General features: G+C 39.2%; 1 protein-coding gene across 11 annotated transcripts in view; it reads right to left on the bottom strand.

The window, feature by feature from the left end:
* Positions 1-25,122, bottom strand: part of Klf12 (KLF transcription factor 12) — a 663,664-nt gene that overhangs the window by 435,570 nt on the left and 202,972 nt on the right. For 3 of the 11 annotated variants that reach the window (XR_015443733.1, XM_087193027.1, XM_087193026.1), the window contains exon 1: positions 8,760-9,217. The exons of 1 other annotated variant lie outside the window; for it this stretch is intronic. The gene's annotated coding sequence lies outside the window, so the exon portion shown is untranslated. Of the gene's footprint in view, positions 1-8,552; positions 9,218-25,122 lie in introns of those variants that run through there. 7 more of the 11 variants (XM_087193028.1, XM_087193029.1, XM_087193030.1 and 4 more) reach the window with 4 other exon arrangements.

Raw genomic sequence — 25,122 nt, forward strand, 5'->3', positions numbered from 1 at the left:
CCAAGCTATTTATAAATACATCCCAAGTGCTTCAGTCAAAAGTCTTGGTGTAGTAGGATATAACATATTTTTAACCCCACCATACCACAGAGGGCTTAATATAAAATAAGAAAGCCACTAATGCTTTTTATAGACTCATTAACAGTTCACTCATCATATAATCTCTCCAAATGAAATATTTTGTGTTTACTAAGAGTTCCTGTATTTACACATAAAACATTAGCACTAAATCATGTTCCAAAGGATGTCACTCTTGAAATATATTCATCCATTTAAACTTTCTTTCTAAATGTCCCTTCTAGCAACACAACTAATAAACTGCAATGGATTTTGACCTTCTCTACAAGTTTTGTTATCAAGTTTCTCCTTCCATTGTTCCTATCTTTAAAAAACTTCTTATGCCTACATTTAAAAATTTTTTTATCGAGGCTAAAATTCCAATCGTGTGAAAACAAAAAATTATGCACTGAAGTATAATTTGCTACATAAGTATAACTTCCCCTTCTTGATTTTCAGCTAATAACAATATCTTTCCTATTTCTGTATATGGTTCCGTGTACATACAAGTTAAAAAGTATAGGTCAAATGGATAAATGCAGCACTTTTTTATAAAAATGTTTTTATTACTTTTACTATGGCTCTAACTTTAAGAGCTTCATCTACTGGCAGAATGGACATTAGCAAGAATTTATTGTCTACTATTATCACTATTGTGGAATATCCTATAGCAGTTTCCTTCTAAAACAATTTTTTGGATTAGATCTCATAATTTTAGTACATATTATCAGCAAACGTAAGTGGCTCATGTATAAATACTGTAGTAAATGTAGTCTAGATGTACTAAACCAATATAATCTATAACTATTTAAGCAATAGACTCTAAACAATACTTATCTGTATTAATAGTCCCATTTTTGCTGTATTCCATAATAAGACTAATTCTAGTATATTATATTTAATGATAGTCAAAGAGAAGAGTCACAATGGGAAAGTTCAAAGACCTTTCTAATGTTAAAATCTCTACTTTAAATCTAACTGGCCATTGCTCATGATTGTATTACTTAACTTTACTCATAATCTGCTTCCACAACTATAAGATAGAAATCATAATAGATACAAACAAATCATAATATAGCATAGTGAAATAGAAATCATAACATAGTACAAACAGTATAGATGTACCATACATGTTACAACATTTTGTATATATTATATATGATACATATCCTATATGTGTATATATGATGCATATATCATGTGTGTATTTGTATATGATACAAATATCAATATTTGTTGAATAAAAGGAATCTCATGTTTTTATATATAATGCACTACAGAAAATTAGTACAAACTCAAGTATGTCAAATTCAAAGGACCCAATATATTTTAAAGAAGATCTATTCCCGCAGACAAAACGAAAATTACCAAACCAGTAATTGTATGTATTCTATTAAATACAATCATTAAAAGTAACTGTGGAGTATTTTGTACGTTCTATATTTTATTATTTTGTTACAACTCATTGACTTAACTCTTATTACACACTTTCAATAAAGATTTACCACTTTCACCACACTGAATGATTACAGCCTCAATTATTATCAAGATAACATACCTTATTCTGCATAACTAGAAGCAGCACTTTCATTTTCCGTTTCCTATTCATTTTAGCAAAATAGGACAGGTCAAAGCAATAAAACTTGCAGATAATTTTTGAAATTACTGCCATAGTAGCAAACTTACTGGGTGGGGAAGGGATTAATTACTTGGCAAGAAAGCATCATCACACAATAGCTCAAAAAGTGCATTCGTCAAATGATATTAATAAATCAATATCCAGCATATAGAAGAAACTTCAGGGGTCACCACATAAACTAGTCTATGTGCCAATGACTTGAAAATCAATTACACAAAAGCCAAGGGCTACTGGTACCTATTCACTAAAGAGTAAATGTTAAATAAGCTAACACATGAAAGGCCTAGTGACTAACTTCTGTATTATGGTAACTCACAATAGTGAGGAGCTATTTTATTACTACTATTATCTTTTTGTTGGTGCTGGTGATGATGTTGTTTCCAGGATAGCATTGCTGGGGATTGAACTCAGGGCCTCATGCATCCTGGGCAAACACTCTACTAATGAGCCATATCCCCACTACTACTCATTATGAATGAGTAGAAGAGTTATTAGTACACCAGAGCAGAGTTAATATTTAATGAACAACAAATATGTATAAAGTTCTACACTAAATGCTTCAAACACATTTTAATCCTCAAAAACATTCTGGGATGTTGCCATAATATTTATTGTTATTTCTGTTTTTACTTACTAATGAATAAACTGAGATTTGAAAAAAAAATCTGCCCATTAGACAGCTAATAACTGGGTAATGTGATGTTTCAAAGTCTGTCGGTTTGACATATTATGACATGGCTTCGTTTTACAACAAGAAGAAAAAAAATTCAGGAAAATACAGTGGATTGAGGAATAGTTGAATAAATTTAGGTACAGACAATGACCTAGGTAGGAAAAGACCATGATAGTGGCATTTAGCTACTAACAGAACAGTCTTAAGGACTGAAGAGTAAGTATCCTCACTATGCTCTTCAATATGTTTTTCAGCACTTACTATGTATCAATTAGTGTGGTAGACTCTGTTTTAGATGCCAGTAAAATTAACTATGAAGAAGATTAATTCCTACTTTCTTTTGGAAGAATCAAGGCAAATTAACAAGGAACAAATATATTGCACAGCCAAAGAATAAAGACTGGAGCTCAGAATACTCTTAAAGCAGGGGATGATAAAGAAAAAAATTCCACGGACCATGTTGTTGATGTTTACAGTGATAGTTGCAACATGAACAGGAGTCAGGAAAGATGGACTATTGACACATAAGGAGTAAGTGAATGATATTGAGGAGTTTGAGTCTGTTTCTATGCTCTGGCAAGAATACAGTGTTCAGGCAGAGTGTAAAACAAGAATACAATGTTTAGGCAGAGTGCAAAAAGGATGTTTTTGTTTCTTTTTTAACTGGAGAAAATCCACTCTGGGAGAAATCATGTAAACTAATATCCTTAATTTTCTCAAATTTGTAAGTATAATGAAATGTACATGATGGAAAAATGTGTGACTATAAATGTGTTCCATAAATTTTCAAATAACAATATGAGATTCCCATCATCTCCCTTTCTTTATAGTGTACTTTAAGCCACATATCAATCATAACTTAATCAACAGAATCTTAAATTAACTTGAGATGTGCAATTCAATTCACTGTCCTTAAATACATTACAAATTGATTTTTTTAAAGGGTATGTTTAATGACCAGCTGAGAGGAGCTTTAGCGGACTCCTTGAAGTCATCTAAAGGTTTTTCAATCTTTAAATAAACATTGTTCATCACAGCTACTCCGAAGGCTGAGACAAGTGGATCAGAGGCTTGAGGCCAGCCTGGGCAACTTAGAGAGACCCTGTCTCAAAATAAAAGATAAAAAATAGGCTGGAATGTATCTCCCCCTCTCAAAGTCTTGAGTTAAATCCCCAGTACCAAAAAGAAAAAGGGGGGTTTGGTTTGATGGTTGAGTACACCTGTGTTCAAATCCCAGGTGAGAAAGAGGTGGGGGAGGAGGGTAATGTTAACCTTTACTTTCAATTTTCTCTAAATGATCATGTTAACTGCATTTTTATGCACTTTTTTTCTTTTGAAAAGCTCAGATACTTCATCTGTATTATATAAACGTTAATCATCAGTCACTTTTATACCAACTACACAGAAACTTTTTCCGAGTGACTTTCTCAAGGTCATGGAGGAAACCTCTGGTGGAGACAAGAATGGAATTCACGACCTTTGACTGCCAGCAGTTTTCTACCCACACGGAAATTCCTTCTCCATAAGTGTAATTTATATGCTCACTTTCAGAAGCTAGAGAGCCCATCCCTTTTTGTGGGGTGGGAGATACAGGATGGGGGTGAGGGGAGGAGTTTTCCTAAGGAATCAGTTGCTACACTAGTACTTTACAGTACAAAGTGGCTTTTGCCCACATGACTTCGTTTAATCCTCATCACAGTTAAGAAATTTGACCAAGGTCATCCAGAGTTAGTAAGGAAGAGAGGGCAACTCAAATTGAGACATTCTGCCACTGAGATGAGAGCTCTGATTCCTTAATGAAGAGTTTCCTTTATTCTTATTTCAATTTTCTTACAATAATTTATGTTAGTTGCCTTTAGTGGGTTTTTTGTTTTGTTTTGTTTTTAGAGGTGGCATGGTTTTTACATGTTGTTATGGACTAGCTTGTTAATCTCAAAGTGAGAATAGTACTGTATTACTAAAGATAGAATTTTAAAAATACAGACTCAGTGTGTTTGTCCTTTTTACACTGTAATTGTTGGTCAAAATGTGTATTATGTAGGGGTATATATCCAACATAGAGAATATAAAAACATAGGCACAAATACAATACTATATAGATATATGAATAGTAAAACTACATCACACATAGCATATACATACACATCATGACAAAAGTATTGTCAAAAGCTGTATCAACTGAAAAGCTCAATGAATACTGCCCTTTGGCATATAATTCCCGGCTATCAAGGCCCACAGGTAGTAACCCACAATAGATTCTACAGCTTCTGATGGAGGTGAGAAAACTATCCTAAAGCTTTCCAATTTTTTTTCCCTCTCACCTTCCATGCAGGAAAACAATCACAAGGGGTTTCTGCTACTCTCTACCTAAACAATACCATTTGGACCAGGCCAATTACTACATAGACCATGAGATAAGCAACAAAAGAAAAATACTGCTTTAAGTTAGAAAAAAGACTATGCTAGAGCAGACTGCTTTGGGTGAATATCCTGTATCTAGTGCCAGGCCAAAACAAATTTTCATGGAGCAATATGATTACTCAAGTAGCCACTTTATGATAATAAACACCCAAAACCGAAAAATCCTTTTGTAACATAATTACTGAGAATATACAGAGAAAGTAACCATTTAATCCACAGCATGTGTTCCTGACCAAAGGAACTCAGTAGCTGACATCAGATGGGGTGTGGCCGGCCTAGGCCCTGAAAATGAATTCTGGCCAGTGGCAAGCAGGCAGCTCTCTGGCAGGGCTTGGAATCTAGAAATCAAGCAGGACTGACCAAGCCTGAGGCAGATGACCTTCTGGGCATAGGGCAAGGCCCATCTGTTTACTCCCATTCTGCTTCTGGGAGGAGTGGCTGTGGTGGGTGAGTTGAGGCTGTGGTTCTAATAGGGTGTTGCCAGTGACTTAATTTTAATATTTTTACTCTTACATTTTGTACACATTTAAAGCTGAAAGCTGTAACTTATAGACTGAAAAATTTTTTAAATCTTAATTTAAAAAGGCAAACACACGAACACAGCAAAAATACAGTCATTTCTAGTCTCTTCTCATATGGTATTTTCAAAACACTCACAGATAAGCAACTACCACCCATTTCAGAATTTATAAAAATGAAAGTTATTTCGTGAACAAAAAAATACAATATATCAATTTTGATTGTTTTTTTCTAGCTCTGGTGCATTTATTAATCAACATGAACGTACAAGTGGGTAAACATTTATTCAAAAAAAGAGGAAAAGTTTTTGAGTTTTAAATGAATTTGACACAAACTACAGGCTAGATTATGAACTTGACACTCTAAAGATTGCCTCTCTCAAAATACAAAGAAAACAAGCCACTTAAAATCACAATTTAATATAATTATCCTAAAGTTATTTAATTTGCATAAAGAGGAAATTCCATTTTTTTCATTTTGAATATGGGAGAAAATGCCCAGAACCTCTGTATGTTCCACTGTTTTCCAGTATCATCTCACTGGGTAAGGTTACTCAAAACTAAATTAACCAACATTTCCAATTCAAAACGCCCTCAGTACAAGCCTGAAGGCCTAAGCACTTAAGTCTTCTTTGCTGAGATGAAACATGCCTATGTTTTAGATCAAATTATTTCATTAAGTTGATAACAGTCTGCTTCGCCATGTAATACCTGAAAACTCACTCTGAGGCTGTGAAAATACATGTTTCCCTTCTCAGGCCAGAAGAAATCCCTGAGCAACACATATTTTCACATGACCAGAACACTATGGATACACTACAACCGATGCACATTCTGTGAACTCAACATAAGGCTGGATTCACTCTCCCCTGGGCCTGGGAGAGACAGAGCGATCGAGCAGGGAGTTTGCTTGCAGTCCCTTCCCATTCAGTACACGCTAAGGCTGCAGCGGGTAGTAAACAACCACCAGCCAAGAGTTGCTAAGGTCAAGGTCTCAAATGCTACACCAGGACCATTTCCTTCCAAAAGACATGCATTTCTTGAAAAGGAACTTGGAGAGAGGGGAATATTTAGAGCTCATTAGCACAATAATTTTCATTCAATAATCTAATAAAAAGCATCCCCTCGATAAAGTTTAGCTGACTGAAGTTTCTTTCAAATATGCCCTACTAAGTAACAGAAAACATAGTAACTGAAGGATTTCAAAAATAAATCCTTCAAAAGTGTTCTAAGCTGACATGGCTATATTAACTACAATGTCAGTTCATAACCCATGAAATTTTTATGTGAAAAATATGTTTTACCACCCTAAGTATATTTATTTCACAATAGTTATGAATTGGTAGAATGCTGTCTTTCCTAAATAATTTCACAAATTTCTGCCAATTCTTGTGTGCCCACACTGATCTCTCCTCAGCTCCAAGGAGTTTAATATACTCAATCTAGTATGAAGATTAACCAGGCTGCAGAGATAAAGACGTACCTTGTGCAACTGAAATGTCTGTCCTTCAACATTTTATTTCTACAAAGATAAACTATACCTGATATTTTTCTACCCTAACAGTCTGTAACCCCTTTTAATGTTACCTATTTCTGAGTTTTTTAAAATTGTAAGCAACATGCGAATGAGGTCTGCCAAAGGCACAAGCAGGTTTATTCTCCTTTGGGAGGAAAGGGTTCCGCTAGAATTAAATGCCAATTCTAAACGCATTTCTTAGAATATAGTCCGCTCTCTTCAAAGTGCCCACTCCTATTGCCATCACAAGCTGCTGCTTGCTAAAAGCCACCAAATTTATTTCAGTGCATTTACTTATCTAATCAACTCTATCCTCCACTAAGAAAAGGGCATGGAGGCACCTAGGTGGATTTGCAGAATGACGTGTACGTGATTGGCAGATGTCTACCGAAGCAACTAGATGCACATGCACTAAATGTAAATAGCGCTGCTTGGTGTTCTAGAGAAAACATTATTAAAGCTGAATTAAAAATACCTGTGTGCTCGGCACAGAATTCTATTAGCCAGTGGAATTACTTAAAACAATCCATACAGAAGGATACTTGAGCCATTTGTACAGTTCAATTAGAGACCTGACAATACTACCCACACAAACTGTTTATCCAGATTACACATTCCGTCGTACTAATACTCTAGCTCAACAGTCAGCTCCTATCAGCTGAGTTAAGGTTATTACTACTAAAGTATGCAAAACTCGAAGAGCAGGGTGAAGGGGGTGGGGAAGCAGCAGGGCATATAACAAAGGAATTGGTACTTTTTTCAGGCATTTGCCTCCCGTGCACAGTGAAACAAAACTGTTGAGTGCACCTCACCCTTTTCCCCAAAGATAAAAGTTTTCAAAGTTCCAGGAGGCAGTTCTCTACCCAACAAAAGCAGGATTGATTCTCCCTGTAGGCGAGCATCTAACAGGAACACCAACTAAAGTCGTGGAGTTCAAGTCCGAGCCCTGGAGCGAGCTTCTACCGCACGAAGTGGCTCTCCGGCTGGCTCCGCGGGCTTCCCGGCCCAGGTGGACGTGCAAAGTTGCCCCTTGTCAACTCCGGCCAGATCCCCCGTAATTGAAAATAACAACCACCGGTCAGCCTCTGGCTACCTCCACGGACCAAGCACTGTAGCAACTGACAGTTACACATCATTACTACCGGAGACAATAATGAATGTAGCACCAGGACCACTATTCATGCCAGCAGTGTCATCGCCGCCTTAACCCCTTCTCCTCCGCTCGGCAGCGTGCACACACAGCCCACACGGCCCGGTGCGACAGCGATTCCTCCCACCCACTCTATTCCTGGGGCCAACTACTTCCACGACCCCCACCCCCACCCCAACTCAGCCCTGGGGTTTTATGCCTCATCCTTGGCAGCTGTCAGGCCAACACCGCAACCAACGATCCCATTAGGGGTAGAAAAACATTTGCTCAATTCACGTTACTTGTTAAGTTCTTTTTTTAAAAAGAACATTTTTTTAGGGGAGTGGGGGAAGTAACCTCCCTCTTTCTTCTCCACGAATCCGACCGACGCTACTTGTTTAGCAATAGCATTGCATTTCCCAGGCCCCCTCCCGCTTCCCAACACTTTCCCCCTTTAAGAGCACAGACCAACCAAAATGATTTAACTTGAGCAGATGACAGAAGGAAAATAAAACACGTTAAGAGAATACGGTCTGATCTGGGATGGCAAAAAAAGGAGGGGGTTGTTTATTTTGATAAGAAACGGAATCGGCACAGACCTGAACAGAAGCTGCAGAGCAGGAGAAATTGTTTTCTTTCCCTCACACAGAGTCCCTCTCTCCCTCTCCCTCGCCCTTTCTCTCTCACACGCGCGCGCACACACTCACACGCACACGCACAAGCAGAGCCTCTCAGCTGCTCTCTGCAGTTCTCAGGAAATGAATGGGGGGCAACCCAGGGAACTGTTGTACTTGCAAATGACTTACCCGGATCACATGATGCGCTAAATGTAGGGTGGGCCGGTGGGTGGAGGCTGCCGAGACGCTAGCCCGGGTCTAGCGTGGGGAGCCTCTCCAGGCCCGCATCGAATTACCCCGGGGCCCAGCCGAGGGGGGTTGCAGGACGCCGCTTCTCCTCCCTGGCAGCCCGTGGCTCAGGAAACCCGAGAGGCGCAGGGGGTGGGGTAGGGTGGTGTGGGGTGGGGTGAAAACACCAAACCCCCAAACAAAAGAGCTCGGGGTCCTCCTCCCCAGAAACAAAGCTCCGCCGCTGCGGGCGAGCCCCGGGGTGGGGCCGAGGGCGGGGGCGGCGGCGGGGAGGGGCTCGCTCAGCAGGCGCTAAGTCGCTTTATTGCCATAAAATGGGGCCCGGAGCCGCTCCGCCGGAGGATTAGGAGGCGGGCCCTGAGTGTGATGGTTGAAATCCCCTGTGGGAAACTAACCCCTCCCCGCTCGCAGAGGTAGAAGCCAACACCCACCGCCCGGCCCTCGCCACCGCCCGGCCGCGGGCTGGGGGTGGGTCCGCCGCGCCCCCCGCCCGCCCCGCCCCCGCCCCGCCCCCGGCCGGGCCCTCTGCCCGCGCCTCCACCTGCGCCACCTCGCCGAGGCGCCCCACGCGGCCCTCCCATGGCCCTCGGAGCGCCGGCCGCCTCCGGCCGAGGGGGCAGTGGTGGGCGCGGGCGGGACGGAGCCCCGATGGCAACTCGCCGGGCGCGGGCCGCGAGAAAGTCCCCTCTTTTGTGTGAAAGCGCGCAAGGCAGCCTGAGGAAAAGAATTCGGAGACGAATAAAGCGCCGGGCCGCTCGGGCCCCGCTCCTCCTCGCTGCCGTCCGGGTGGGGGCGCCGGGGAGGGCGCGCGGGAGGGGTCCGGGCGCCCGCGCCCCCCCGGCTCGGCTCGCCCGCCTTCGAACTTGGAAAGGTGTAGGCGGAGCCGGCACGGGCGGACAGCCGGGCTGCGGGGGCCGCTCGCGGGGATCCCACCGGGCAACAATGGGGGTCCCGGCGGGGTCGGCGGTGGGCCGGGAGGGGGAGCAGGAGAATCATTGTTTGGTTCCGGAGCGACGCACGTTGCGGGCGAGGCTGGGGCGTCCTCCCGCTGGCGCTTCACCTTGGCGGGATGGATGGGGCGAGGCGGAGAGGGGCGGCGCCGGCCCGCCCCGAGCCTTTAGAAAAGCTAGGGAACCTGCGGACGCCCGCCAGGGCCCCGGGGCAAGAGGCTGCGCCCCGCGGCGGAGTCCCAGAGGCGCGCGCGGCGGGGCGCCGAGTCCCCGGTCCCCTCCTCAGCAACCCCTCCTGCCCCGGGGACTGGATCCGCCGGATTCTGGGCCGGTAGATGGAGGAAGCGGCCCGGCAGTTCCCTCGGGGCTCGGAGGGCGTTGGGTCAGCGGGGTGCAGGAGCTGGGCTGGGCCGGCAGGCGGTCACCGATAGGCGGTGACTGCGGGGCCGCTTTCTCGAAAGCCTAGGTGCGCGGGATGGGCCGCCGGGGTAACCAGACACCGCTCTGCGAGCCACGGAGCCCGCCGGCCTAGGAAGGCAGGGAAGGGGAAGTTTGTGTTAGGAGAGAAAGATTTGCAGTCTTGTGGCATGAAGTGGGGTGGGAAGAGAAACGAGAGAGGCCGAGGACTTGGAAATGAGAGCGAAGGAGCTTATTCAAGCCTAGAAAAGCTGGGCTCTACTTCTCTTGTGGCACTGTGGCATTTTTCAAACAGTTCTTAAAGCTGGCTGTGCGTCGGAACGAAAACAAAGGCGGGGTACTGCCTGGAGCGCATGGGCCCCCCACCACGTTTGGTGCTATGGGATGGGGAAAGGTGGTCCCTCCCGCCTAGTGGAGGAGTCCTGACGAGATGCATCTGCAGGCCTGCGTCTTGTTAGAATAAAACAGGTTTGATGGAGCAGTCCTGGGCTCAGGGTTTCCAAGAACAAATGAGATAAGTCTGAAAGTGTCTGAAATTTGAGGAACAAAAGAGCCCTAGACCAGAAAGCAGTAGGAGCGGGAAGGCGAAGGATTTTGGAATCCTGAATGGAAACGGGGTCTGGACGCAGAGTTTCAGACCCCACCCTCTGGTGATTCTAGGCAAAGGAGCTTTCCACTCTACCGCATCCAGCTAGAAACAACATGAGAAGACAAGTTTGGAAAACGGTAGAAATACCAACAAATGCACAGCGTTTAAACGGAAAACTTGCCTGTACTGGAATCACTGCAAAGTTTCACTCTGGGTGGGACAGGGAGTGAAGGAAGAGAGTTTAACCATGAGGCTGGAAGGATGCTATAAGAAATTATGTCATCGTGGCAGTTCTTGCACCAGCAGCTCTTTTGCAGAGAGCTGGGAGCTGAGTGCTAACAGACCATAAGTATGTTCTATAACGAGTGCTTCTACACGTGGAAAAGCAACTGCACACTCCCTTTCTATGGCAACAGCCACGGGCATGTTAATAGAATGATGAAAGATAGGAAATAATGTACAAGAATTCATTCCAGAGGGATAAGAAATTAAGGGGAGGTCAAGGTTAATATCTACAGTCTGAACAGGGTGTGTGATTTAAAAAAGGAAGTACATCAAGTATTACAAAGAAGTGCTAGGAGCTTTTTAAAAGTTAGGTGGTGTTTTAAAAAAATAGAAATGTTAAAATAAGGCAACTCCCCATTGTAAAAAGGGAAAAAAAAAACGAGAAGGGAGAACCACTGTGTCAGTGGATGTGGAAGAGCTAAAACAAAGAATTTGAAAGGGTGGATGTTATTGGCAGAGCCCTAGACTGTGTGTACATGGCACACTTTTTCCATGCAGGTCATATCAACTGCCTCCATATAGAGCTTAACCAGTGAACAGAAGCGAAGGAAGTACCCTAGCCTGGCAAAGATACTTGCATTTTTTGATGTTTAGACCTTTCTACTTTCTACCTACATATGTTTCCAGAGATGTGAAAAATCAGGAAAAGTAAAGATGGCAAAATTGTTTAACCACAGTGTATAATTCTGACAATGTGTAAAAAGAAATTACAGAATCCTAGAATGTGAAGTTCAAAGAATCTGTCAAATAGAATCCTATATGATACTCACTTCTAAATGTTGACCCATTTACCTAATTTTAACTGTATGTATTTCATTTACTTAGTCTGTATCAAAATATCCATTAAAAATGAAACAAATTGGGGCTGGGAATTTAGCTCAGTGGCGCCGCGCCTGCCTTGCAAGCACAAGGCCCTAAGTTTGATCTCCAATACCAGGACAAAAAAAAGAAGTAACAAAGATGGTAACAACTTGGTATTCTGAGTTTCTTATGCATGATACATGTATTGAATATTTTTTGCCTAACACATAGCCCGAAAAGAGCACCCCAAATACCCCAGAGCACATAATACGTCCAAATCATACTGATGATACAGTAAAATTTACAGCTAGAGATTTTAAGTAGAGAATGTAAAAACAAATGTTAACTACCCATAAACTTTTTTGGTTTTTTACAACTTAGGCAGTGGAGATACTGTTTGGAATATTAGTGTCTCCATTTGAAAATCTTTTCTAGTTCTGAGTTATGTTACCCATACTACTCCCTAATGTCTGTCGTATAAAGACTCTTGAATGTGTATGCACATTTAAAGTTTCTAAGTCTTTGAATTAGGACAAAGATTGCATGAGTGATTTCACACTAACATAATTTGGGAGATGGAGGAGAGTCCATTTTCGGAGATAAACACTTTTTTGAAAGATCAGAATCAACTAGAAGTAAAAATAAAAGTGATTCCCAGAGTTATACATAAATTTTAAAATACAGTCCTGATTTTTCCTAGGGCCAAATGTGCATATGTACTGTTGGGCTTTCAATGCTTATATTTTTACATGTCATATTTTGGCAATAATGTGCAGAAAAGAGGAATTTTCCTCTTCAAATATGGAAAAGACATTTAAAAGCCTTACTACAAATTCAAACAGCTGGTGATATTACGTGATTACATGGTAAACAACATGTTTTGATTTGGGTGAGGAGCTGTCTGCAAATTAGGAGAAAAATGCCATTTTATAAGTTTGTTGCAATCAATACAGATTTTCGTTCTTTTGCTCTACATATCTTCACATTTTCAGATGGGGACTCGTTTCCAAGTCCCTCCATTCACTTTCATTTAGATCTTTTCCAGCCGGTCTCCACTATCACATCCCCTCCCCATCCTCCAACTCTACACTTCTGGCTCCTCCTTCCTAGATCCATTTCACCTTTCCCAAGGCAAAGCCTTAAGTATGGCAACCTATATTTACAAAGCTAAATTGGCACAAATTAGTTTCAGTACAATATGATGCATAAGGGCCCTATTTCAATTTCCATATCTCATACTTTGCCTTCTAGCCCAGGTAGACAGCTTGTCATGCCGCATCCTACCTAGATGCCTTTACGCTACTGAAGGATGCCCTTCTGACTCCTCCCATTGAATCTTCTGGAAATGATTTGATGACACTCCACATAAATATGGACATAGTCCATCCTCTCGTTAAAAAATAATCTCTCCTGTCTTGAAGATTCTTTTGGTGTAATGGGAAGAGTACCTCAGCCACTGTTAATTTAGTTTTTAAGCTTCTTTCTGATTCTCATTTTTTTCCCGCCTACTTTATTTTTCTCGTATTGAAGGACCAATAATCATTGGATGCCTACTTGGGCCAACGTTGGCCCAGGTCAGCATCTAACAAACGTTGCTTTCCTTACTTATCCATAAGGTGCTAATACCTTTCTACTCCCATTAACTACCATTGGTTCACCTCGTATTACCTGTGATCCTTTAAGAATAAGACCTGCACCTTAGTCACCTAGCTTTTCTTTTATTCTTCACGCTGTTTTGTACATACTAGGTAATTAATGCTTGTTGAATCAAAGAAACAATTGTATATAAAATTAGAATGACATACCTTAAACATAATTCAGCAGAAAACTTGAGGTTCCATTTGGTTGCATATATTGAAAGTAACAAACAAAACTCTGGAATATGCTGATAAATACCTTTGAACATTAATTTTGCCAACATCCTTTAAACAGCTTTAAGTTAAAGTTTTTACATAAATTTGGAGCATTCTACTTAATTTCATTGTCCTTTTCATGTTTAATCATTTAAAAATTATTCAATCAATTGCACTATTTTTATTAGCATTATATACCACTATGCTGAATTAAATAAAAATTGGATATTTTGATTGCAGAAGGAAAATTCTCAGCAAAATTAGTTTCATAAACTGTTAGGTTATAAACATTGAAGATGTAATAGAGATAATCTGTAATTTCAAATATAATAAATTGAGGCATATGAGATTTGAAATTTTAATTTTGCAAATGTAAACAATACCCCCATGGAAATAATTTAATTCAGTAAAAGTATAGATAATTTACAAAATACCACTTTAATTTCATGCTATATGCAAAGCACTAACATATAAGTGTAGGAAGATGAGAAAACTAAAAATAGCTAATAGCTATAATATGAGGTACAATTAAAATACTCCAGATGAAATTATATCTACTTAGAAATATTAACACTATGGAGAAGGTTGTACTTAAACATCTTCAAAAACTGAATTAGATATTTTATTTCTTAATATGAACTATGTCATACATGTGAAATATGTTAAGGTATGTTCCTGTGGATGCTATCTGCCTCGGGACATAGAATGTTTGCAATAATCTCTAAGCCTCCCTACCCCACTGCACCCACACTGTGGTCATTACATCAGCTCTCCCATTTCTGTCTCTTTAAGAAAATTACTTTCCAACCTGGGGTTTATCATTTCATTGAAATTTTTATTAGTACTTTAACCTTGCCCTTAAGTTTTCATAGTTATCATTTTTCCTACCAGTAGATTGCCATTATTCATTTAACTTCTTATCTCTGTGTATTAGCTTTTCCACTGGTGGACAGAATACTTGACACTCAAAATTTGAAGGAGGAGAGGTTTAATTTAGTGAATACTTCAAGGGACTTTGTCCATGGTCAGCTGGCTCCACGGCTTTGTCCATGTGACAGAAGGGCACAGTGAGGCAAAGCTGCTTAGTTCATGGCGGCAGGAAACAGCAGACTAACAGAGGCAGAGAGGAAGGGCTGAGGGACCAGATATAGACCCTCGCAGACCCACCCAGACATATCCAGAGCATGCTGCACCAGTGAACTACACAGATCCCCAAGCCAGTCAAGTTGACACTGTAATCACCTATCCCACTGTATTGGAATTTTTCCCAAATTTTTTCAGTTGTCTTTACATTACAGTAAATATCTTAATTTCTGTCTTAAAAAAATTTTATAGTTTCTCCTAAGTTATGTTACTGAAAGAGAATATAAAATTTCAACTTTACAGAAATACACTACCAAATTATTTCTTTAAAAAATTTACCCATTTACAATGACAATATCATATCTGAAATTGCCATTTTCCCTATGTTCTTGTTACAATTGGATGATTCTTTAGTATGCTGTTTTTTAAAAGATGAAAAACTGGTAACTAAGAATAACTTCAGGTTTAATTCTTTGATGAGTAAAGACTTACTCTGGAATATAAATAACATATTGTCAGGAAGGATGCTTTACTCTGCCATAGCAGAATAATGCTATTGCCATAGCCTGGTTAAGAGATCAGGAGAGTTTGAAATCGAATAGTTATGATAGAAAATGAAGATTGGAACAGCTGTGAAAGTCATTAAAATTCACACTCTAAAACCCTATAACTTGTTTGGGAAACGCGTACAAGAGAAAGAGAATAGGAAACCATGTCTCATATTTCAAGTCTTAATTCAGTATGATTAGTTTGGTTTTAATTTCGATAAATGTGGGCGACATCTAAATAGATCATTGATTCTTCCACAGTTAAAGCTAAAATAAATTAGCTGATAAAGAAGAATGGAAAGGAAGAAAGGAAGAAAGAAGTGAAACCTGGGCAGAAACTTGAGAATAGAGTAAAATGAAATGAAAATAGGAGGGGAGAGAGGAAAAGAAGGGCCGAAAGGGAAGATCATGAAATTGATTGGTATTGCTTTCATCTGCAGAAAACAGAATACTTCTTGAATGTAAACCTAAGATTCATATATTTTGTTCATCCCTTGTATTGGGATGAAAAGTCTAAGATAGGAAGCCATTGTTGAAGACTGTGCAGCTGCTCTCTGGTACCAGGAAATGCCCAGCTTATTTTACTTTCCTGTTCCCCTTCTTAAAGTGTAGCTTCCCATCTCCCCCTGCCCTCCCTAGTAGGAAGAAAAGTGGCTAAGAGCAAAAACTAAGTCTCTTCTTTTTAGAAAGATTCCCAGAAGCCTCATTCTTGTTATCTGCTTCTATTCATTGGCCAGAACTGGGACACATGACTTCCTAGAGACCAGTCACAGGAAAGAGAACATGGAGAAGGGCCTCTTGGGTAGTATTTGAGATAACCAACAGAAAGTGTCTGCCTTTTTTGCTATACAGGTTTTTTTTAGTCTTAAATGAGAAACCATTATATTACCAAGGCTTTCTGCTGAATTTTTTGCAGGCAGAAGATTTTCAAAAAAAGAAAAGCACAAGCACAAGTTATTGCCACTATCATTTTAAGGACAGTAATTTATAAATTACATTTTTAAAAAATATTTTGTATTGTTTCTTAACATGTATTTGCCACACTATATGGAAAATAAATCAGTAAACTATACAAACCATAATCTCGTCCCTTTTAGATTAATCCATGTGTGATTTACCTAAGGCAAAATGTGAATCTCAATTTGCTTTACCCAGTTATATAGTCTGGTTATGCCTCATCTTTCCACTCTATCAATTTACATGTCTTTGAAAAATGAACATTACTTTTTAAAGATGGATATGCAAGTCACAATTAGGTAAATCTATGCCACCAAAAATATAAACTACATTTGCATTTCACATTCAGATGCTAGCCAGACTCCTAAGAACCAGAAAGATCCAAACTGATTCTGGGTTTGTTGCTCAGTTGTGTCCTTTCACAGCAGATTGCTCAGGTTTTATTGGTTTAAATTACTTCTCGGGTACCACTGGGCTGGCACTTTTTTTATACAGATGTGAAGAACTAATGCTTCTTAACATACTTTCCCTTGCAAGACTGTAATCTCCATGAGGCTTGGCAAGAACCGTCTAACCACTTCTCAGTTATTTCACCAGGGCCTAACTTAGCACCCTACACATGAATCCTCAAAGCTTTGTGCTGAAGCCAGGCATGGTGGTGCAGCCTGCTATCCCAGCACTCAGGGATCCTGAGGCATGATGATTACTAGTTTGATGCCAGCAAGGGAAACTTAGAGACTGTCTCAAAATTTTAAAAAAAAAAATTAAGGAGTGGGGATGGGGCTAGGGTTGTGCCAAGACTGAGGGTTCAATCCCCAGTATCACAAAAAAACAAAAAAGCTTTTTTTTTTTTTTTGGTACTGGGGATCGAACTCAGGTCTTTGCCCTTGCAAGGCAGGTGACAGAACCACTGAGCTAAATCTCCAGCCCCCAAAAAAGATTTTTGTTGGACAAATGAAACTTATTTCCAAATCACCTAGTATATTGTAGGTGGCGTATAATTATTTACTTGCCCTTTGTAATAACTAGAATTGTTAGTGTCTTTAATACAAATAACTTACTATTTGAATACTATTAAAATATACCTAAATATAATCACCTACCAGAATAGTAGAGATGTTTGTTAGGAAAAATAATCTAAAGAAAAATATGTGATTTCTATACTCAAATTCTATAAAATATTAACAAGCAGGTAATTCAGGCTAGGGATATAACTGAGTGGTAGAGTGCTTACCTAGCAAATCTAAAGCTTGGGTTTGAGTCACAACAATGCAAAAAATAAAAGCTAATTTGTTAAGGTTAATATTTTTCTAGATTTAATATGCACCTGTTTTGAGTGACTCAAGTTCTAAGTGAAAATGTGTATATAATTAAAATAAATTATATCTATGACTTAAAACTGTTATACTTAAAATAGATTCTTAACAAAGAATTTCCCTCTGAGCATAGTGCCTCTGGGGGACTGAGGCAAGAGAACTGTGAGCTCAAGCCTAGCCTGGACAATTAAGCAAGATCTTGTCCCAAAATAAAAAAGGGCTGGAGTTAATCTCAGTATGAAAGAAATATGTCTCCACAGCCCACCTCTCCAGTAGGAGCTCCACAAGGGCAAAGGACTTTTCTGTCGTGGCCTCTATGGCAAGTCATTGTGTGAAAATATACCTAGTATGTAGTAGACAATAACTATTTGTGAATGAATGAATTTGTGTTGCACAGGTGAGGAAACTGAGGCATCTGATGCTTTCATATTGCATAATCTTCAAAAATACAATGACCAGGATTTTGTGCAATTTGTCATTATGTGTTATGAAACAAAGCATTTTCACATGTTACTTGTTTGCAGGTGTCTTAGCATCTCTTTTCATTGCTGGGACAAAATATCCTCAATCTAAAGGAGTAAAGATTTTCTTGGCTCATAGTTTACAGAGGTTTCAGTCCATAGTCAACTACTCCAAGGTAGGGTAGTATGGCATAGTAGCAAGGCAGAAGAGAAACAGTTTATGGCATGTCAGGTAGGAAGCAGCTAGCCCTCCTTCATTCCTTTTTCATTCCATTCAGGCTATAAGCCTATTAGTTGGTGCCACCCACTCCCAGAGTGGGTTTTTCTTTTTCAGTAAATCCATCATCCACACCCAGAACTCTGCTAAACCAATAAGAAAACTAATCCAGCATCACACACTCATGATCCAGTATCACACACCCATGATCCAGTCACCTCTCAGAAGCCCCACCTATGAGCACATGAGTCTTTCTGGGGACATCTAAATATAAGCCATAATAGCAAGAAAGAACTTGCTAACATTAACAGGCCCAGCAGATGAGTATGGGTCTCAAGAACTCAACTGGTTATCATAAGGTCATGTTAAAAATGAAAGTTTACTCAAACATGGTAATGAAACCAGGACAAGAACAATCAGATGCATGGCTATTAGCTACCACCAGTGTATCTGCATATTTGCATATTATTCGTATCTAAATAAACTACAGGGTCATTTCCAAATCGAGTGCTTCATGTTTTTTTTACATCAATAAATACATTGTATTTATAGATCATAAGGCATTTTCAGTCTCAGAAACTAAGCAGAGAAACATGGGGGAATATATGCATGGCTGAACACTGTACTTTAATTCACTGAGAAAAATTAGAATAATATTTTCATCCACATATTATGCCTGGTACTTTTATGCCTAAGTATTAAGATGATAGGTGTTATAGAAATAGTAAATAAATACAACAGAATAAGTCTATTCAGTTATTTTAGAACTGTTTTGTTGAAATACTGTTTTGTTTACAATTTTCAACTCCACCAATCTTCATCAATTATTAAATATTTTTCTCATTGAATTAAACAGGGTGGCTGTATTTTCTCAGGAGAAAACATCAGGTGAAATGAAAGGCTTACTTTAAACAGATATCAATTTTTCTACATGGAGGGAATTCTCTAGCTTAATAATACTGCCTTCCCCACACTTAACAGGAAATATGGAATTCAATTTATTACATAAAGAGAAATACTTAATTTATTACATAGAGCGAAAATGAATTTGAACTGCATTTTTCATTTATTTATATTTAAAACTACAAGCAGTGTTTTTCCTATTGCAATGAAAAAAATAAACAAAACGTTTCATAGAATTTAACATTGGGTTAGACAGTACTATGCTTGGGCATGCCCTGCTGACTATATAGTTAACAATGCAGGTAACTGGGGAAAAGGCAGGGAGTAGATACAGCCATCATGTCTTACTGTGTGAAATGCCATACAGGCTTTCACTATCAAAATTCTGATTATTTTTTCAATAAGATGATTATGTTAATACATTTTTCATTTATCAAAATTAGTTATTAAAAATTTTTGGTTGAGTAGTGTTCATTTTAGCAATACAATGGGCTGTTACCGTGCCTCTTTGTTTCATTATGAGCTATACTCATTGTTTATGTGGCTGCTTCCCTAGAACTGTTCCCCACATGCATGAATTCATTGGGCAGCCACTGAGACAAGAAACATATGGCTGGGTCTGCTGTGAAAATCTAGACACACACCATAGGTAACTCTATCTCTTTTTGTGCATGTGTTTGACTTGTGTCCATTCATGCACATCTACTTTTGGGATCTGTATCTCTTACAATCATTTGGTAATAAAAATATTTATATAATTTAACCCTAGCACTACTTATAAATATCTCCTTTATTTAGCAACATATAATCAAGCAGCAAAAAAATATTTTGCCATTTTATCTGGAAATAGCAGAATTAGAAGGAAGATGCATAATTCTCTAGGGATTTGGCAATAAAACCTAAACTTCGGTTTTTTAGTTCCTATTTCTGAGCTTGGTCTTGGATTGGGGTCCAAGGTTAATAACAGACATACTGAAACTCATTTTAAAACTTAAACGCAAAATGTAATTCTTAACATCACATGGTCTAAGAATTATCTTCTTACAACAAGCAGGCAAACTTAGTTCTTTGAAATTTCCAATCTAAAGGAAGGTTTTATTTTTAACTTAAACATGTTTTTAAAAACACAATTCCTATAATTATCTTGGAATTTTATCAAAGTAGAACTCTCTGAAAATTGGTAGGTCCAGATTTTAGTGTGAACATAAAAAAGGTACTTAGAGGGCATTAATAGCTAGCAAAGCGAGTCTAAGTTAAAAGGGGAAAGGTTTAAATGGCCAGAGACCTTAGAATAAAAAAGAGCATTAAGCAAACATCTTAACCACAGAGTTATAAATATGTCAGAAGTACAGACTTTCCCATTGGTCTATGGGCAAAATGACTGTGCCATGATCTTAACCTTCACTAAGTTAGTTAACCCTTCTGTAACCTTTATTTTCCTTCAGGAGCAATACCTGCTTGTAAAAATAATGCTAGACCACAGATCTAAAGCAGTGTTATTTTATTACTTTTATTATCCCCAACAGAAAGGTCATTTCTTTCTGTTGTAATGTAGTAGAAGTTTGATAAACCTCTTGTGTAGACTGTTGTCTAAATACTGGGGGAGAGGGGTTCAGATTAGAGATACTGGTTTTTAAAGGGATAAAGAGCAATAGATTAGAACTAAATTTACTTTTCTTTGCTATGCTATTACAAAAGAACTAATGCTGCTTTACAATTTCATGTGAGTTTTAATATATAGAATGTTTTACAAAAGTGATTGCATTCTGTTTTTTCCAATACATGTACAAAAAGATGCACTGTTTGATGTGTATTTCCTCATTTAATCCTCACAGCAGCTGGTAAAGTATATGTCACCTTCTTTTTCTATCTTACAAAGAAGAGAGCTGAGACCCAGGGAGATTAACTTCTTTTCAAGGTAACACAGTTGGTAAGATGTGGAGCTGAGATTTGCTTCTCTGTTGTCTGAGTTCAGGAGAGTATTTAGAATTTCTGTGTATTCTCTACCCACTACTGGTAGACAGGTGACTTGTTAGTGAACATTTAGGCAATAAGGGTTGAAGCCTTGCTAAGATCACATAGTCTGTGTATGCCAAGTTTGGGATCCTGGATCAGAGCACATTGTTCTTCTAATGAAACTAAATTATGGTTAAGCTTTTATAGCCCCTGCCCATTATGAGGCATGAATGAGGAGCTTCAGGAAAAGATTAGTGAGTTTTTCCCTAATCCCTTACCTAGAGTTGGTGACGTTTTGTACTTTTCGTCTGGTTTGCATACTGTGCTTTGTAGATGAAATGCAAGGACTGCAAGAGCCTTCCTTAGGGAACAGATAGACCTCTTCCATGACGCTGTAGATGTGTCAGTGATTTCCGAGAGTGGAGTCAGTGGACTACTATTTGATTGGATGCAAGTAGGTGATATTACAAAGAGGTCTGTGCTCTCAAACATTTGGAAAAATTTTGGCTATGTATATTAAACATCTTTCTTTGATGAAGATGCTACAGAGGCTAATTTGTTACTTGATATATACTGTGACTCTGAAAGACGACCCCACACAGTATACAGTGGTTTGCCAAAATATGTAATCACACTCTGTCAAACACACTTTTTAACCTTTTGGGAATCTTTGCCCAGGGAACTTAGGTTCTGAGTGGCTGGTGTGTGTGTGTGTTAGGTACTGCCCAGAAATCCTGCATGATCCCTCAACCCATTGACTGTTTCATACCTCCTATCTCACCTCATCCTTCTAATACCTTGTCCCTCATCCACATTCTCCATTCATGGGCTTGCTTCTTATTTCTCTGAGAAATAGAAGCCATAAGGAGTAAATGAGTACATGTGTAGTTTCACACTGTAACTACCAGCTTCTTACATTTTGCCTTCTCTGTGCTACGAAGGAGAAACCATCAATGCTCCTGTCTAAGGCCAACACCTTCACTTTGGGTATTAGATTGCTTGTCTCCTCATCCACTCGTGTATATTGTTCCAAGAACTACTTCCTCGCTTCTGCATCACCAGATTTTCCTTCTCCACTGAATCACTCCATTCAGCATGCAATATGCTATCATTTACCCAGTATTAAAAAAAATACAAAAACCATTCTCCTGGCCACATAGTCTCATCCCATTTCTCTTATCTTTGTAACCACAAAAGTCTACCTAAAAGCACTCTATTTTTTTTTCTGTAGTATTCAATTTTTTTTCTGTAGTATTCAATTTCTTTTCTCCCATCTTCTCTTGAAACTAATTCAGTAAAACTTTTGTCCTACGAGTCTATTAATCTGCATTGATTAAGGTTAGCAACAATTAAATCCAGAACATAGTTTAATCATAGTTAGTGCTTGGTCTTCATCATCTTGACCTATCAGTACTTTGGCATGGATAGGTAAAGAAGATGAAGTTAAACAATAAGACTGACTGTTGAATAGACAGTTGCACCATTTTCCTCCTTAAAACATTTTATTTTCCTGCTTTCCAGAACATCACATCCTCTGACCTCTTTTTTCTCCTTCCCTCCCTCTCTCCCTTCCTTTCTTCCGTTTTTTGGAGATAGAGTCTTCCAATGTCTCCCAAACTGGACCTGAGCTCCTGGGCTGGCGTGATTCTCCCACCTCAGCCTCCTAGTAGATGCCCTATAGGCAGATACTACAGAGCCAGGCTTTCTGATTTTCCCAGTGTTCACCAGTGGCACCCTTAACTATCTTTGCCTTGTCCTTTAGTGAGCTCATATAATACTGATGACCTTAAATGGTATCTATACACTGGTAATGTTCCAATGTGTATGTTAAGGTGCCTTTAACTCTAGATTTGCATATTCTACTTCCTCTTCTATCCTTACACACATATCTGCTATAAGCATTTCAAATTAACTTGACTAAAACTAAACTCCATTTCATATGTGATCCCAACTTGGTCCTAAATCTACTCCTTGTAGCCTTCTTCAATTCAGTAAGTACAGTGGACACTCGAGTTACAACTGACCTGACATATGAAAAACTTGGGTTACTACCAGTATTTTAGTTTTAACTTATGAACAAAGTCTTGAGTTACTACCCTAATGCCAGTTGCTTGTGCTTTCAGATAGTCTCAGGTACAGACTTAACCCTTAAAGAATTCTGGAAGGAACATTACAACATCCTTTCCTATGTGGGGTTAACTGAGAAATCCTGAGTCAAGGTCTCTCTACTTAGATTTGCCTGTATACAGGAGAGAGACTTTGAAGGCTGTGTAGAGGAGCTTGAGCCTCCAACTGAGTTACAACCAGCCCTCGGGAACAAATTGAGTTCCTAAGTGAAGGGTCCACTCTAGTAATTTCTTGTCCTCCCCCATGCTTAGGATAAAAGCTTTAGTTTCATTCTTGGCTTATTCTCTTATAGTTCATTTATGTTTAGTTAGTAAATCCTGCTGAATCCTACCTTTAAATTATACCTAGAATCTGGTATTCTCTCACTTCTATTCTTACAGGGCTTCATTCTTCTCTTGGATTATTGCAGAAGACTCTTAAATTGACTCTGTGCTTTCACCCTCCCTTCTTCCAGACTCAGGATGCTATTGAGAGGGATCCTCTTAAAACAAGTCAAATCTTATCTTACCAACCCTCAGCTCAGCACTCTCACAGTATGACCCCTTCTATTCACACTGCAAAGTTTTTCTCAAACACTGTCAAGTCAGTCATGTCTGGCTACCTGTGATCTCTCCTATTCATTCCATCAATTGCTTCTTCCTTGTTTTCCTGCCCCTCTGATCTCCTAGTGATTTCCGAAAATATCAGGCCTCTTGCCACAGGGCTGTGCAATTGCTATTCTTTCTCTCTCTGCCTGACATATGCTATTCTTGCATTTCCTCCCTTCTGTTATCTTCTGACCCTGTCAGTGAGATTTTCCTAGAAAAACATTTGAAAAACAGTAAGCTTCTTCCCATCTTGTCCTATGCTTTCATCTGTTTTCTGTTGCTATAGCAGAATGCCAGAGACTGATTAATATATAAAGGAAAGAGGCATACTTTGGCTCACAGTTCTGGAGTTCAGGATATCCAAGAACATGGAACCAATTTGTGCTTGGCTTTTGGTGGTATCTCATGCTGCTTCAACTCATGATGGAAAGTGGAAGGGCAAGTAGGTGTACATGGAGGAGATAAAACATGAAGAGTACTCACATTTCAAATTAGTAAATCCAGTCTCACAAAAATTAATCCAGACCTTTGTGAAAGGCATTAATCCCTCTTAATAGCCTGATCACCTGTTGAGGGCCTTGGGATAACCACACTGTCAATCAAATTTCAAAATGAGATTCTGAGGGGACACCATATTCAAACCACAACTTTCTACCTTCTTTACCCCCCTATATTTTTCTCTACATATCAACATGAGCAATAAACATACTTTATTTTTTAATTTTTCCTCCCTATTATGTTATAATCTCAGTAAGAACAGATTTTTTTGGTATATTTTGTTAACTGATGTATTCACATTACCCAGAAAAGTGCCTGGAATATAGCAGATATTTATTATCTACTGAATTATTATTATTAGCAATACTGGATTTAAACCCAAGGCCTTTGCACTGGGCTGTATCCTCATCCCTTTTTTATTTTGAGACAAGGTATCAATAAATTGCTAAGTTACCTAGGCTGGGTTTAAGCTTGTCCTGCTGCTTCAGCCTCTCAAAGTACAAGGATTACAAGTGTGTGACACCAGGCTCAGCTCTGAATTAAGTTTTGAATGAATGAGGGAGATACCTTTCTAACTTATAGCCTTATATACTCATACATGGAACAGTATTGTTTTCAGTAGAAAGGCTTTTTTCCATGAATTAAAAAACAAAATTCCCTTTACTATTATTAATTACTTGTAATATAATGAAATGGTGGTACTGTCTCCCTGATTAGGATTTTCAATAAGTGAGTTTATTTCCAATTAGTTATAT

This window comes from Heterocephalus glaber, unplaced genomic scaffold (genome assembly GCF_053883595.1).
Source record: "Heterocephalus glaber isolate CG9 unplaced genomic scaffold, H.glaber_assembly_v1.0 deba00001577, whole genome shotgun sequence".
Lineage (NCBI taxonomy): Eukaryota > Metazoa > Chordata > Mammalia > Rodentia > Bathyergidae > Heterocephalus > Heterocephalus glaber.